At 39.3% G+C, this 16,299-nt stretch overlaps 1 protein-coding gene across 1 annotated transcript in view; it reads left to right on the top strand.

Moving 5' to 3' along the window:
• ZFAT (zinc finger and AT hook domain containing) overlaps positions 1–16,299 on the top strand; it is a 168,794-nt gene that overhangs the window by 90,383 nt on the left and 62,112 nt on the right. The gene's annotated exons all lie outside the window — the stretch shown is intronic.

Below are 16,299 nucleotides of genomic sequence, written 5' to 3'. Positions count from 1 at the left end.
GGAGGCATAGATCAGTTTACTCTGTGCTCTCTTTCTAGAAGTGTAGCACTCCTATGTACTTTGGAAACCAAGTCAAGGATGTGTAAGAGGATGCAGACAGAAGAAAAGGGATGCTCTTACCATAAAAACACTGGAGTGATTTCGAAGAAACCATCCAGGCTTTACGGACAGGTATTTGTACTTTCAGCTCCTGGATTAGCTCACGTGAATCACCTGATAAACCAGGTGTGATGAGGATAAACTGATAAACTAGGAGTGAGAGGATGTCCCACCTGGCAGCTGGTTGTGAGACTGGAGATCGTGCTAAGCAGTGCATAGCAGGGCTGGGGCCTGGGGCTTTCCATATTCTTTTAATGCCTCTAATTGATATTTCTTCAATATACCTGGTGATATTCGCTTAGCCACTGATTATGATGCAGTTATTGACAAGAACTGTGGTCCAATAATTTGTTCAGTAAAAAGTTCTGCTCAGCACTTGGGGCAACTTGACCCTTAAAACTGATGATGTTGGCATACACACACACACACACACACACACACACACACACGAAAATCAAATTGAGATTTGCAAACATGCTGCTCTAAAATGGTTTTGGAAATTTTGTCTGCTGCTAAATCCCAGAGAAGCATAGACGGTGGGAGGGACTACTGGCCAGCTGTTTTGTCTTGCAGAACCCATGGCTAGAATCGCCCCAAAGGTAGTATTAATAGCAGGGGAGTTCCCACAAGGGAGTGCCCCGAACTGTCCTGAGATGGAGCTAGTTGGGATTCTAAAGAAAGATGCACTAGACACCAGGGTGATGATTCTGAAGCATTTATTAGGGGAGCTTACAGAGTGCTGTAGCAGTCCTTGCAATGGACAGCAAGAGAAATGGGGTATCCTACCTAGATATGTCCACAGTGAGAGGGTCAGAGATAGGGTTTTTATGAGTGTTTAGGGAATTTGGCTCAGGGTCTGGGCCAGTTTCTTCTGGACAACAACCTTGATACCTTTATCAGTGCCTAGGAATGTTCAAGGCCCCAGGTTGGGTTCAAGCCTGCTGGGAAAAACTTACAACTGGCTGGGTCATGGGAGCACGCTCTGATTTCCCGTGAGGACACAGAAAGAAAGCAGGGGGAACTGAGAGACCCTATACCAGCGTACTCCTAGCTCACATTTATTGAGCATCTATTGTGTGCTGGTACTGTGCCAGGAACTTCATGTCCATCAACTATAATCTCCCCCATAGTACTTACTATTGCCCCTCTTTGACAAATGAAGAACCTAAACCTCAGAGAAGTTAACTGATGACCTGTTAGTCTTTTCTGCCATGTCCATATCCACAGATTCCAGTTGCCGTGATTCTATTATCTGACCCGTGTTCACCACTTCTGAGATGGCGAGGACCTTCCCTATTGGCAAGTTCATCTTAGGCTCAGAACAGCCTTGTGAGAGGTGAACTCTCCTGGTTTCTCCTCTTGTAGTTGGAGAAGCTGAGTTGCTCAGAGGGGTTAAGGACATACATTCTTTCAATATCCAGGAAGTGAAGGTGCCAGAACTTAGACTTGATCCTCTCAGTCCTAGTCCTGTACTTTTTTTTACTATGTCTTCTCAGTTACTTGTGGGCAGAAAGAGAGAAATTGGGAAAACTAAAGACGTTGCAACCCATTGCTTATGTAGCTACTTCTCACGCCTGTGTGGAACATGAGTTTCTTATGTGGGACCCAAATGTCGCCTGGTGGGAATGTGGCAGTGTCTGCATCGAGGAGGGTCTTCAGTGTTATGCATATTTTGTACATAATTAAAATTAAGAGCTTTATTTCACATTGCACAACACATAGGTGTGTTTCTTTGGGGACAAGTACAATTATTGTGCTAGAGAATGGAAAACTAAGGCAACTCTCACTTTATAGATGAGAAACTTCGTGAAGTCAATTGTTTCCTAGCTATTCCAGAACTGACATTAGCCTTTGCATTCATTGCTTGGTTTTCAGTGTGGAACATTTTCCTTTCCTAATCAGACATAGCTGAAACAGTCTTTCTGCCCTAAATCCTCTTTGTTTTCTTTCCAGGTTTATGACTATTTGGTTTAGGTACAGAGGAAATGGATTGAGGGTTGGTTTTAGTTAAGGCACCACTCACGTATGTGGTTATTAACTTTTCCTGCCATTGCAGAGCTGGCGTCCAGTGCTGGGCCTCGGGAGCTGCTTGCTGAGCTGGAACCGGGGTCATGGCCTGTTTCCCTCGGCCTCCCTGTGGATTCCGGCTTCCTCCTTCCTGAGCAGTACTGTAGATGGGAATGGGACTCAGGCCTGAGTGAGAAACACTAAATGCAACCTTGGTTTCTCTCATCCTACAAGTTAGGGTGCTCTCCTAATGCAAGTGCGTGTAGGTAGTGCTTCTCAGCTAATTGGGACTGACAGCAGAATGAAATTGCTTCATGCCATGCACCCTCATCCAAACAGTAATTACTTTCTGCCTATCTTTCCCCTCCCCTTATTAGTTTACTATTGCTGTTGCAACAGATTAGTGGCTTAAAATAATACAAAATTATCCTCTTACAGTTCTTAGTTTAGAAGTCTGTCACACTAAGATGAAATCAAGGTGTTGGTGGGACTGCTTTTTTTCCTGGAGACTCCAGGAGAAACCCCCTTCCTTGTCTTCTCTGGCTTCTGGAGACCACCCACATTCCATGGCTCGTGGCCACTTCCACCATCTGCAAAGCCAACAATGTAGCGTCTCTCGTCACATCTCCTTCTCTGACTCTCCTCTTCTGCCTCCTCTTCCACCTGTAAGGACCCGGTGATTACATTGGGCCCACTCAGATAACCCAGGATAATGTCCTTATCTTAAGGTGAGATGGGTGGCAACCTTAATTCCACCTGCAGTCTTAATTCCTCTCTGCCACGTAAGGTAACATGAATATTTACAGGTTCCGGGGATTAGGACGTGGGCATCTTTAGGGGGCCATTATTCTGCCAACCATGTTCCCCCTCTTCTTTTTCCTTTCACATATACTCTGTGGTAGAACATTTTTATCAAGATCAGAAAATATGTAGTATGCATACATATTTCATACCAATGGCAAATATTACTAAGAAATCAAGTCTCTCTTTTTTATTAATCTTAGATTAGGCCTCAACATCCTCGTGCAAATGCTACTAATCTATTGCAGTTGGCTTGCGAGATGAGATGAAACCAGTTTGCTTTTCTAAATGTAGATATATAACTTACAATATATAATTTGTACCAGGGAACACTGTAATAATGGCAAACTCCTTTATTGCCTTATAAAATTACATGGTTTTTATTTATTTATTTTAAAAATAAAATTAATGTGTTCACTTATTTGTGTCCAAATAAGATTTGGAAACTACTTGTTGATCCCTTTCCTTGTGGAAGTTTTTTGTTTTTCAGAATATTAAGTGGGTACAAATGTTTTTGTTACGTGGATACCTTGTATTAGGTCATTAAATATGAAATGTCCAATTTCGAATCAAAAGTTTAGTTCATTATATCCTCAAACAGGAAGCAGTACAATTACTCAAAGTATGTGCCTAAGCTGTCGACACAGTTTTGCCATCTCAACTGTAGCCTGCTTGTGCCAGAGTTCTGTTTCTTCCTGATTCAGGCTTGGGAGGTTGTATGCTTCCAAGAACTGATCCATTTCCTCTACATTTTCTGGTTAGTGACAGTAGAGGTTTTCACAGTATTCATGGATGGTATTTTGTAATTCTGTGTTATCAGTTGTAATGTCTCTGTTTTCATTTCTAATTGAGCTTATTTGAGTCCTTTCTCTTCTATTTCTGGTTTATCTGGCTAGTGGTATATCGATTTTGTCTTTTCAAAGAAACAACTTTGTGTTTTGTTAATCCTTTGCATTTTATTTTTATTTTTTTTGGTTTCCATTTCATTGAGTTCTGCTCTGAGCTTTGTTGTTTCTTTTTTTTTTTTGCTGGCTTTGGGTTTGGCTTCCTCTTCTTTTTCTGGTTCCTTGAGATGTGACATTAAGTTGTTAATTTATGATCTTTCTGTCTTTTTAATCTAGGCATTTCAGGCTTAAGAACTTTCCCCTTAGGACTGCTTTTCCTGTTTCCCATAGATTTTGATAGCTTATGTCCCCTTAGTTCAGTTCAAGGAATCTTTTAATTTCTACCTTAAATTCATCACTGACCCAAGGATCATTCAGCAACAGATTGTTTAATTTCCATGCCTTGTGTAGATTGGAGTGTTTCTCTTGGAATTGATTTCTAGTTTTATCCCACTGTGGTCTAAGAAGATACATGGTATGATTTCAATTTGTTTTAATTTCCTGAGACCTGTATTGTGGCCTAAGATATGATCAGTCTTGGAGAATGTCCCATGTGCTGATGAGAAGAAAGTATATTCATTAGTTTTTTGGTAGAATATTCTGTAAATGTCCGTTAGGTCGATTTGTTCTAGAGTTTCGTTTAAATCCAGTGTTTCTTTATTGATTTTCTGCTTTGATGATCTGTCCAGCCAGGGTGTTAAAGTCCCTGGAAATTATGATGCTATTGTTTATTTCTTTGCTTAGAGCTAGTAGAATTTGCTTATAAATCTGGGAGCTTCTGTGTTAGGTGCATATATATTTAGGATTGTTACGTCGTCTTGTTGAACCAATCCCTTTACCATTATATAATGACCATCTTTGTCTTTTTTTTACCATTGTTGATTTAAAGTCTCTTTTATCTGATATGAGACTGGCTACACTTGCTTACTTTTGGTTTTTATTTGCATGGAATATTTTTTTCCATCTCTTTACTTTGAGTCTGTGCAAGTCCTGCAAGTTAGATGTATTTCCTGCAGACAGCATATACTGGGGTGTGTTTTTTTCATCCATTCAACCAGTTTATGTCTTATAAGTGGGGCATTAAGACTGTTCATGTTCAGTGTTAGTATTGATATATAGGTTCTGTTCATCATGTCGGATAATACCTTGTTGATTTGTTTTACCTCTTGTGCTATTGTTTTATAAGAGCTTTAACTTTGGGGTGTTTTTTTTTTTGCACTGGTGGGTATCTATTATGCTATTCCATGTATAATGCATGTCTGAGTATTTATTCTAGGGCAGGTCTAGTAGTAACAAATTCCCTTGTGGAAATTTTTGAATTTTTTTTTTTTAGATATTGTTGAGGTCATAATATAAATGCAAGTTTTTTTGATGGAGGTTTGAGCCTCAGCTTACTGCTGATGAAACTCTATTGGAGAATGTGGCTTAGATGAGTGGCCAGATGGTTTGCTATTAGAATACCCTCCCAGTCAAAGGCAAGGCTGGAGAGCATATACAATTATAAATGTTGCCTTTTTTATCAGTATTTCATAGGCATTTTCCCATTTTATGAAAATATATTTATAAACTACTTTTAATGGTTGCTTCAGGGTGATTATCATAGTTTTATTAACCATCCCTGTCATGATTGGATAGTTCGTTCCTGGTTTTTGCTCTCATAAGTAACCCTACAATGGACATCTTCATGGCAAAAGCATTTCCATGTCATCTAAAAGGGCTATAAAACACTGAGTGCAGCCCATCAAACCACGGATAATTCACAGATAGTGAATATGTTATTCTTGCAGATGCAATTCGAATGCATTCCCTAGGGTGGAATTGACACTTTCAGCCTTTAAGGGGTGTCAGAGAAGATATTAGGACAAGATGAACTGCTGCTGAGCCAGGATTTTCTAAACTGAAATAGGCTTGATCCTTCCGTCTTGCTATTCAACTCTTTGCTTTCTAGCAAATACATAAATCCACATACCAGTACGTAAGGCAATGTGATCAACAGGTAGGAATCACCATATGGAGTGTTCTCTCTCTCTCTCTGTGTCTCTCTGTTAGGCTCACTCAAACCCATAACCTGTTGATAGAAATGCTCTCCATGACAGGGCTGGTTGGTTCAGTGGCAGTATCCTTGCATGTGGTCAAAGTGACTATATTTTTAAATAAAGTTTTATATTTTCATTTAAAAGGGACATTAATTAAGTACTAGGTTTGCTATATGTTCAATTCACTGGGATTCATACAACCTGTGAAATTGGATTTTAATTACTGATTCCCTAAAAATGTATTAGATAGTTGTTTTGTTTTCTTTCCTGTCATGAGAGACGTTGAGTTTAGGGTGGCTGGTGTCGGTGAGAGAGCAGAGGAGAGGAGAGGAGAGAAATAGATGAATGTCAGAGGATAGTCCGGTTGGGGTCTGTGTCACAACCCCATACGATAGTGGTTCTTTGTATCTACTATTTTAGCTGATTTCAGATCACTCTGCCACCCTGCCCAGATTGCTTGCTAGCTTAATTGATTGGCATATTTGTTCATGGAAACTATGCTAGATTTCTTTTAGTATATTAGTTAAAATATCAAAGCCTGAGAATAGTATTTTAAGATAATACTTTTCAAAATCCAAGAAAAAAATATTGACTATCTGGAATTATTTTTATTTTTATATGATATTGGCTCTTTAATATTTGTCTTATTTTTATGAATTGTTATCTCATATTAAAAATAAACTGTTACCAATAACCCAATTGAAAAATATGCAAAGGTTCTTAAAAAGTAACATATCACAGAGAAGGGCATAGCTCTTGGGTACTTGATAAAATGCCCAACCTCACTGATAATTTAAAAAAATCAAGTAAAACTACACTAAGATACCGTTTTTCACTTATCAGATTGATAAACATTCACAAATTTGGTAGCACGCTCCATGATGAGGCTGTGAGAGACAGCCGAATACGTTGCTGGGGAACTGTTAGTGCTCATGGAACACTGTCGGTGTTCATGACCCCATGGAGGTCAGTTTGGCAGAATCTGCCAAAATTGCAAATGCATCTACTCTTTGACTCAGCATTGCCACTTGTAAGAATTTATCCTACAGATACACTTGTAGATGTATGAAATAGTGACCGTGCAGGGTTACTCATTAAAAACAACTGAAATGTCCACGAATAAGGGTAAATGATAAACAGACTGTGAGGCATCCAAACAACAGAATGCTCTATAGCTACAAGAAAGAATGTGGAAGCTCTCTGCTTACTGCTATAGAAAAATATTTAAGATACATGCCATAAACAGGCAAAGAGAAAAAAAAAAGAAGTTGGAATAAATACTACAGTTGAAATAAGCAGGCTATTGGGACAGAAATAAAGAGAAGAGGGGCTTCTTAATCTAACAGAAACAAGGAAAGATCTTTATTTTATTTCCTTTGTACAAAATGAATGTCCATTGTCTTAATCTATTTTTATATTGGGTTGGGGTTTTTTTGTGGCAATTTTTAAAAGCTTTTCATGTATTACGTAAATTAGGTTTTTTTTGTGATATGAATTGCAAAATATTTCCTCGAGTTTGATGTTTCTTATAGAAATTTTGGCTATACAGAAATAGTTTTCTTTTATGTAGCAAGTAAAATTTATTAATCTTTAAAAAATATATATATACATGCCAAAGAGATAAAAGAAAAGTTAAAAAGGGCAAATCTATATTTGTGTTTACTTACATTTGCTTTCAAGCCTCTGCAAGCAACATTACTTGTTGGGGGTGGGTCAGAGTTGCAACTAGGTAGATGGGGGAGGGATATATGCTAATTACATGCTTTCCTTATTCAGTAATTTAAGTAAAAAGCAGCAACATTGTAAATAAAAATGATATTCTGGAAACTATCCACAGTCAAAGCAGAATATGAACATGTTTCTCATCTATGATATCATCCTATGAAGATAGTGACCAGTTGCCTTTTGGAATTTCATTGAGATTCTGTTTGACATTTGAAAATATCTGGGATTTTCTCTGAGGTCTGTAGCAAAGCACAGGATTTAAAACCAGACAAATGGAGGCTCAATTCCTGGCTGTGCCACTTGTAGCTGTTACTGATCTTCTTTACACAAACTTTATTGTCTATAAAATGCTGATAGTGGTATTTGTCTCCTGGTGTTGGAGGTATTAAAAACGATACCATTTTTTGAGCAGTGAGTATGGTATATGGTACCGGGTAGGTGATCAAAACTTGCCGGCTCTTGTTTCCTCTCCTATCTCTTAAAAATGATTCCAGTTCCCAAAAGAACTAAAGCAAAGAGTGAAACCAGCCTGAGCATGGTTTTTATTCTTTTTGGTAAGATTAAGTTATGTTTACAAATGACTCATTGTAAATATTTTTCCAGGTGTTATGTTTTCCTTTTTATATATTTTCAGATACCAATGTTATTTTACTTTTTTGTTGTTATTGTTTGGAGTTGTTGGCTTTGGAGTTAGGCAGGTTAGGGTTAAAATCTGGATGCTGATACTCACTAACTAGTTGACCTTTGGGGAGCCCTTTGCCTTTTTGAGCCACAGTCTCCTTATTTGAAAAATATGAACTAGGATGTAATTATTTCAAGGGCTCTGAAGGAGGAGTTGCTTTGAGGGCCCAGACCAGAAGGAATGTCTCCTCACAGCTTAGGGCAGACTTGGCCTATCAGCCCTGCCCAGGCAATTCTTGGGGAAGACCTCAGGTCTGTTCTTTCATAAAGAGAGTTTGGGGGGCTTTCTTCTTACAGGGAGAAGCTCTGGCCTCTTGCCACCCTTTCCACCAGATTAGTTTTTCTGTAACTTTAGACAATATCACAATCACTTGATAAATGTGCATGTAATAGGTTTTCTAAACCCAGGATAGGCTTTCAGCAAGCCTAGAACCCAGCTTAGCATCCTTGACTCAAACACTTACCTGCGGGCCTGATGCAGGGGCTCCACAGGGCATAATCTGTTAGATATTGCACTAGGTTTTGAACTCTGTGAAGAAAGGCCCTATTTGAATATTTATATTTAAAGTATATTCCTGTAAATAGCATATAGCTGGATTTTGTTTTTATCTGTGTGTGTACCTGCATGCATGCATGTGCGTTATGTATCTGCATGAGGCCAGTCTGACAATCACTGCCCTTTTATTGGAGTGTTTGGTCCATTTACATTTAATGTAATTATCAACATGTTTGAATTTAAGATTACCATCTTGGTATTTGTTTTCTTTCATGTAAGTTCTTTGCTACTATTTTCTTCTTTTTTGGCTTCTTTTGAGTGAACCAAGTGTTTTTTAGTATTCCATTTTATCTCCTCTACTGACTTTTTATTTTAGAACACTTTTATATTTACAGAAAAATTGTGACAGTAATACAGAGAGTTTCTATAGAACCCACACCCAGTTTTCCCTATTGTTACCATCTAATATTAACATGGTACATTTATTACAACTAATTAATACACTATTATTAACTAAATTCCATATTTTATTCAGATTTCCTTATTTTTACCTAATTTCTTTTTCCTTTGTCAGAATCCTATTAGGATACCACATTACACTAGTTGTCATATCTTTTTAGGATCTGTTTGGATTTGATAGTTTCTCAAACTTCCCTTGTTTTTGATGCCCTTGGAAGTTTTGAGGAGTTCTGGTCAGATATTTTATAGAATATCTGTTAATTTGGATTTGTTGACCTTTTAACTATACCTTCTTGTGTTCTTTTTAGTGATGCTGTAGACTTACATTATTTTAACACAGTCTAGTTTCAAATGTTGTACTATTTAATGAACAATATAAGAAGCACAAAACACTATAATTCCTATTACTCCTCTCCTATACTTTGTGCTCTTACTGTCATATATAGTACTTCTTTTTTTTTTATTTATTCAGGATATTATGAGGGTACAAACATTTTGGTTGCATGTAATGGTGTTTGCCCCGCCCAACCCAGGCTATAAGTGCGTCCCTCCCTCATACAGTGCATTCCACTTCCATTAGTTGTGAATTTACCCCCCTCCGCACCCTACCCTGACTGGCACCCAGTGAGTATTACTACGATGTGAACAACTTAGTGTTGGTCAGTTAGTACCAATATGATGGTGAGTACATGTGGTGCATGTTTTTCCATCCTTATGATACCTCACTTCGAAGTATAAGAACCATAAAACACTATAATTCCTATTACTCCCCTCCTACACTTTGTGCTCTTATTGTCATATACATAACTTCTATTTATGTTGTAAACTCCTCAGTATAGTGTTATTATTTTTTGCTTTAATTCGTCAATATTTTAAAAATATTTAAAATATACATATGAAACTATAATTTTTAAAAGTCTTAATTAAAAAATTAAATTTAATTTAAAACATTTAATTAAAATTTTTTTTTAAAATTTTGAAATGGTAAATATAAATTTACCTACATATTTAACCTTTCTCGTGTTCTTCTTTTTTCTCTTAAACATCTGGGCTTCTATTTGATACATTTTCCTGTAGATTGGAGAACTTCTTTTAGTGTTTCTTATACACTGGTTTGCTGGAGTTGAAATCTCTCAGTTTTTGTCTGTTTGAAAATATCTGTACTTGGTCTTCATTTATGAAGAATATTTTGATGGCTATAGATTTCTAGGGGGGTCATCACTCTAAATATGTTGTTCTATTACTTTTTTTTCTCCATTGTTTCTAACCCTTATCATTATTCCCCTGTATGTAATGGGTCTTTTTCCTTGGGCTGATTTTAAGAATTTTTTCTCTCTCTTTTTTAATTTTCATAATATTAACATCATAAGTCTAGATGTAATTTTCTTTGTGTTTACCTTACTTGAGCTTTGCTGAACTTTTCAATCTATGGATTGATATCTTTCATTAATTTTGGACCATTCTCAGCCATTATCTCTTTAAATATTCCTTCTTCTTCATTTGCTCTCTCCTCTCTCTTTAGGACTATAGTACCATGGATATTAACACATAGATTAAACTAAAATTATCTCCCATCATTCAGATGGTCTTCCTTCTTTTGTGTTTCAGTTTGTATAATTTCTATTGACCTTTCTTCAAGTTCACTTATCGTTTCTTATGATATATCAAATATGCTATTAAGACCATCAAATGAATTATTTTTGATGTTTTTAAAAAATTTCTAGCATCTTCTTTTTTTTTTTTTTTTTTTAAGAGAAAGGATCTCACTATGTTGCCCAGGCTGGCCTCAAACTCCTGGGCTCAAGCAGTCCTCCTGCTTCAACCTCCCATATAACATTTGGTTCTTTTTTGTAGTTTTTATTCCTCTACTACAGTTTATCATCTGTTCACACATTTTCCACCTTTTCTCCTAGATGTATTTATCATAATTATTTTACTTTTTTGTCTAATAATTTCAACATCTGGGCCATCTGTGCATCAGAGTGATTGACTTTTTTTTCTTGATGCGAGATCACATTTTCTTGCTCCTTTGTGTGTCTAGTAATTTTTAATTGAATGTCAGATACTATATGTGAAAAAATAGTAGAGATTGAGGTAAATAACAGTTGGCCTTGGGAAAGTAAATGTTATTAGTGTGGGGATTGTGTAGAAAAGAGTTAACATAGCAGGTTTGACTGCTGTCCTTTGGAAAACTGCTTACAAGCTTGGGCCTTGGCTGGAGTCTGACAGCGTGAACTTCAGGAGAGTTCCCAGCCCCTAACAGATAAGAGGAGCTTACTGTGTCTGAACTATTTGTACAAACACTATGATTTATGCTGAATACCTACCTGCCTTTTGGGAGTCTGGAATTTTGGTACATGCCTGACAGAGAGTACCTATGTGATCAGCCCTCAATAAAAACCCTGCGCACTGAGCCTCTAATGAGCTTCTCTAGTTGACAACATTTCATGTGTTGTCACAATTTGTTTCTGATGAGTTAAGCATGTCCTGTGTGACTCCACTGGGAGAGGAGTCTTAGAAGCTTGCACCTGGTTTCCCCTAGGCTTTGCCTCATGTACCTCTTCCCTGATTTTGCTTTGTATTCTTTGTCTATAATAAGTTATAGCCGAGAGGACAACTGCATGCTGAGTCCTGTGAGTCCTCTTACTGAGTCGTTGGACCTGAAGGTGGTCATGGTGACTCCCAGCACAGGAATGAATGAATCCAATCTGTAGTCGAGCTGGTTCTGGGCTCTGTGCAGCTCTGGAGTTGGTTCTCCACTGTCTTCTGAGGTTCTGAGACCAGCCAGGATCAGGACTTTCCTTTCAGCAAGGCTGAGCACCTGAGCACCAGGGAGACTTCAGAAATCACTTTGTGCGTTACGGCCCAGCGTGGGCTTTCTGAACCATGTGGGCTCTCCATCAGCCTTGTGGGCTGGCTGCCAGCATGTGGGGTTGTTGGGGAGTTTCTCTTTCTCCCCAGCCCCACCCCTGGCTCTCCGCTTCTTAGGACATCTCTCTCCTCTCTCTCACCCTGCCCGGGAGACTCCTTGGAGAGTGTACGGTGTGCTTGGTGAAGGCCTCATGTGCTTTGCAAGGGTGCTGGCGGGTTTCCCCTCCCCTCTGCTCCTGGCCCCCAGCCTTCAGCCCCTGCCCCCTCACACTTGCCAGGGCTCCCCACTTCACGGGGAAGGAAGAGGTTGATAGGTCTCTATGCCAGGGATGAAAGCAGCCGCCAGTTTTTTTTCTCCCATGAAGTGCTTGTCCCTTTCTGGACTTTGTTCACTTAGGTTTCTTTGTGTCCTCAGCAATCTGATAGATTTAGAAAAAATGATCCGTCAAGTTGTTAGTGTGGGAGGAATGGTCCCTTGTGATTTTCTGCATCCTGCAGAAAATTTCTGCATGCTGGAAGCAGAAATACCCTCCTCCCCCACCGCCCCTGTGATTCTGAGAGTGCCTGACACGGTGCCTCACCTAGTGGGTGCCTATTAAATGTTCCTGCTGTCCCCTCCTGCCCACTCTGGACACACACACAGTTCAGCAAGGGTGGCGACGGAGGCAGGAGATGGCTGCTGCCGTGAGTAATCCAGTCGGGTGCAGAGTCACCAGGAGTGTTCTGCCTGCTCTCAAGTGAGGGTTTTGTCCACACAGCATTACCCACAGATAAGGCAGAAAGACCTTGGGGAGTCACTTTTGGGAGTGTGCCCGTGGGAAAAATAGGAGTTGCAGGTTTGATAGAAGCCCTGTGTCTTTTGGCACAAGCCCTTCCTTTTTTGAGTTTAGACATCGTGGCTCTGCAGTCAGACTTAGAATCCCGCCTTGCCACTGATGACCTGTGTGTGGCCTTGGGCAACTTACCTGTGGCATGGGGATAAAAGCAGTGCCTCTCGTTGTCACTGTACACATTGTGATTAGTAAGGAAGTAAGTAAAGAGGGCTCAGCACATTGTTCTCAAATGTTATTTCTGTACGAACTCCATCTTGGTTTCTTCCTTTCTCTTTTTGTCATAAGATTGTCCTGACTAAGCAGTCTCTCCCTCTTTATCGTGCCTCTGTTTAGGATTCTTGGCACCCGTGGCATTTGTGTTTGCTCGTGGAGTCATATTCACCTAATTCCACTGATTTGGTACATTCCTTCTTGATGTACCTGACCACGTGAATGTGTCACTCGACACAGAGAACCTTTTACCAGGTACATCTCCCGTGTAGAGATCTTAGTACGTGGCCTTCTTTTAACAGCGAGTGTCTGTCTCCTCAGCTGCTCTGCCTTCATCACTGGGAAAGTGGGCTTCCCCTGCAAAGGGTCTCACCCCGCACTTCCCCACGCCACTCCCTCCTCGTCACTACTTCCCACCCTTTTTTTGCATTGCGCTGACACATGTCACAAGGCCCCAGTGCTGGAGGGGGTTTGCACTTGCTCATTCCTCTGTGAGGCTCCAGTGCACCGAGACGTTCCTGACTTCTGGAAAGCAAGTAAAAAATTTTATGTGGAATGTGCAAGTCTGCAAAAAAAAAATCCATTCTGAAATCAGCAGTTTTTGGAATCTATGTGTTTTGGAAACTGTTCGGTGTGACTTAATGCTGACCCTTCTTACTGCAGACCCCTTCATTCCTGAAACAGAGTAACCTCTCAGCTGGTCCACACGTAGCTCTGATCATTCCTCTGCCCCTGGCTGCCAGAAGGTGAGGCTAGTCTTCTCCCCCGTGGCCATAGCCTTTTAGGTATAGATGAGTATGTTCTTCCAAAAGGGACACCGGCCACACCATTATCTTGAAAAGACATTATTGACTTTATGTTTGATAGATATCTAAATGCAATAGAATCCTCAAAAATTTGTACCGTGAAGCCTGAGAAATCTATTGCCTGTTGTCAATTTAGAATTTGCATAACTAAAGTATTTTCACAAAACTAGTGAGAAGTTAAGGGAGATTTCAATCACTGATTTCATTATCATTGACAGACTTTTCCTAAGTATTCCATATGGAATACATGATACCACAATTTAACATTCAGGATTTTAAAGAGACAACTTAAATACAAATACTCAGTTTTCGTTTGGTTTTTCGATATTCTGAAGCATATAAAATGTTTTACTCATGCATCCAACACCCCTTTTTGGGGTACCAGGCATGTCAGGCACTATGGCAGGGGCGGGGAGTTTTAGGACAAAGCCAGGCCTCTTGTCTGCCAGGGTCACAGGTCTGGGAGAGCCCAATGTGCAACAAATGTGGTAAGTGCCACAGAAAGTTATGTACACAGTGCTGTGGGAACCCAGAAAACCAGAAAAATAATACTGCAACTGTATCATTTTTAGAAGTCATGTTTTAATTGAGTTAATATATTATCCTGTTGTTTAAAACCCATAGAGCTTTAAAAACCATAGCCACCAGAAAGTTCTGATTGACTGATATCCACAAAACAAAGGGAGTTTGTGTAATCTCTTGTTGCGTTCCTGACAATGAATTGGGTCTCAAAGGCCTTTGTAATGTGTCCATGCGAGGCTGAAATGAGTCGTATGTATACAAAAGACATGACGCGTCTGAGTACATAGAATGCATAAGTGCAAGTTGTTTGTCTCTGGCCTTATTTTAAAACTGAGATAGCTTTGTGCTTGTTAAATGATACCAAGGCCTGTTTTTTGCCTCTGGATCTTCACCCCAGGCTGGTTTTGTTCCTGTTATGGCCAACCCTGGATGGAACTAAGTCCCAACCTCGTGCTTTTAGGTTTATAAATCCTGAAAAGTTAGGGTAGAACAATAGATGTTCAACTAAACAGAGGTGGTATTTGGATGAGGTCAGCCAAAGATGTGGCTGTATAAATAATTTGCTCCTAATTTCCAATCTAAACTTTGTGAGTGAGGGAGTGAAAGTAAGGAAATGATCTCGAATAAGCAGATTGTTTGGAAGCTACACATTTGTAAACAAAGTTAATAGCCTCAGATTCCCGGTATCCTCAGAATGCAGAGGCATGTGGCATTGCTTGTGTGGCATTGCTGTTTTATTTATACTACAACTTCTGTTATCCAGAAGATGGTTTCATCTTTCTGTCAGAAAATTACAACACAAGGTTGAATGTTTAAATATCTAGCATTAGAATAAGAAAGACAAGTGGGCCAGTTCATTTTAAAATAGCCATATTCTTGGCATTACAGCAGATGTTTCACGTGCATTACCTTATTTTGCCCTGAAAAACCCTACGAGGTAAATATTGCTGTCCCCATTGTACAGGTGGGGAAACTGATGCCCAGAGTCTAGTTAAGTAACAACATGTGCAGGAGTAACGCAGTTCCTAAGCGGTAGAGCTGGGATTTTGATCCATGTCTCTTTGTAGTCAAAGCTACTATCTTTTAGAACATTTTTACGCCTTCATCCTTTTTTCCCCTCACTGCCTTGATTATATAAGCCTGCAGTTATATGTTTAGCTATCGAGACTCAAACAAAATCTTTAAGCCAAGTGCTGACTGAGCATAAAGTTAGCAGGCAGAACGTTTTCCAGGTTCAGTGAAATTACTGAACCAAGGGGCAGAGGGTAAGAAGGAAAGTGTAGATTTACAGTTGGTTGTGTTTGTTTTGCTTTTCAGACCTGAATTTGCAGGAAAGTGAACAATCTGAGATCACACGTTTTTCTTGTTTCCTTTGAACGTATGTGGAAGGAAGGGCCATGGCAGGGCGGCGATCTGAACGGGGCCATTTGTTAAATAGGTTTGAACTGAAAACCTTTGCTGAAAACCTCTTAGTGCCATCTTCAGGTTCACTGTATTTTAAAATTTTGAAGCACCCTGGAAAAAGAAGGAAATTGGATTGTTTTATGTTAAATTAAAATCCTGTCTAAGAGTATGCAGTATATTATCTGGAAATATTGCATTTTGGACAGCACAAGCGATTACAAAAAATCAATAATCGGAGAACACTAAAGAGTCTCCTAAGCCCTTGCACGAAAAGCAATTAGTGTGGATTGATTTACTGTTATTTATTGTGATGAGATAATTGCCTCAACACAAGCCATTTTTGAACTTGTGGTACGTCACGGTTTTAAACGTTCTTTTAAATTGTTTAATTTGTCTCTGGCCTTATTTTTAAAACCGAGATAGCCTTGTGCTTGTTAAATGATACCAAGACCTGGCTTTTTTCCT

Source organism: Propithecus coquereli, unplaced genomic scaffold, assembly GCF_000956105.1.
Source record: "Propithecus coquereli isolate 6110/MARCELLA unplaced genomic scaffold, Pcoq_1.0 Scaffold28, whole genome shotgun sequence".
NCBI lineage: Eukaryota > Metazoa > Chordata > Mammalia > Primates > Indriidae > Propithecus > Propithecus coquereli.
The sequence above is the reverse complement of the archived record's forward strand: the minus strand, read 5'-3'. Positions and strand labels throughout refer to the sequence as shown.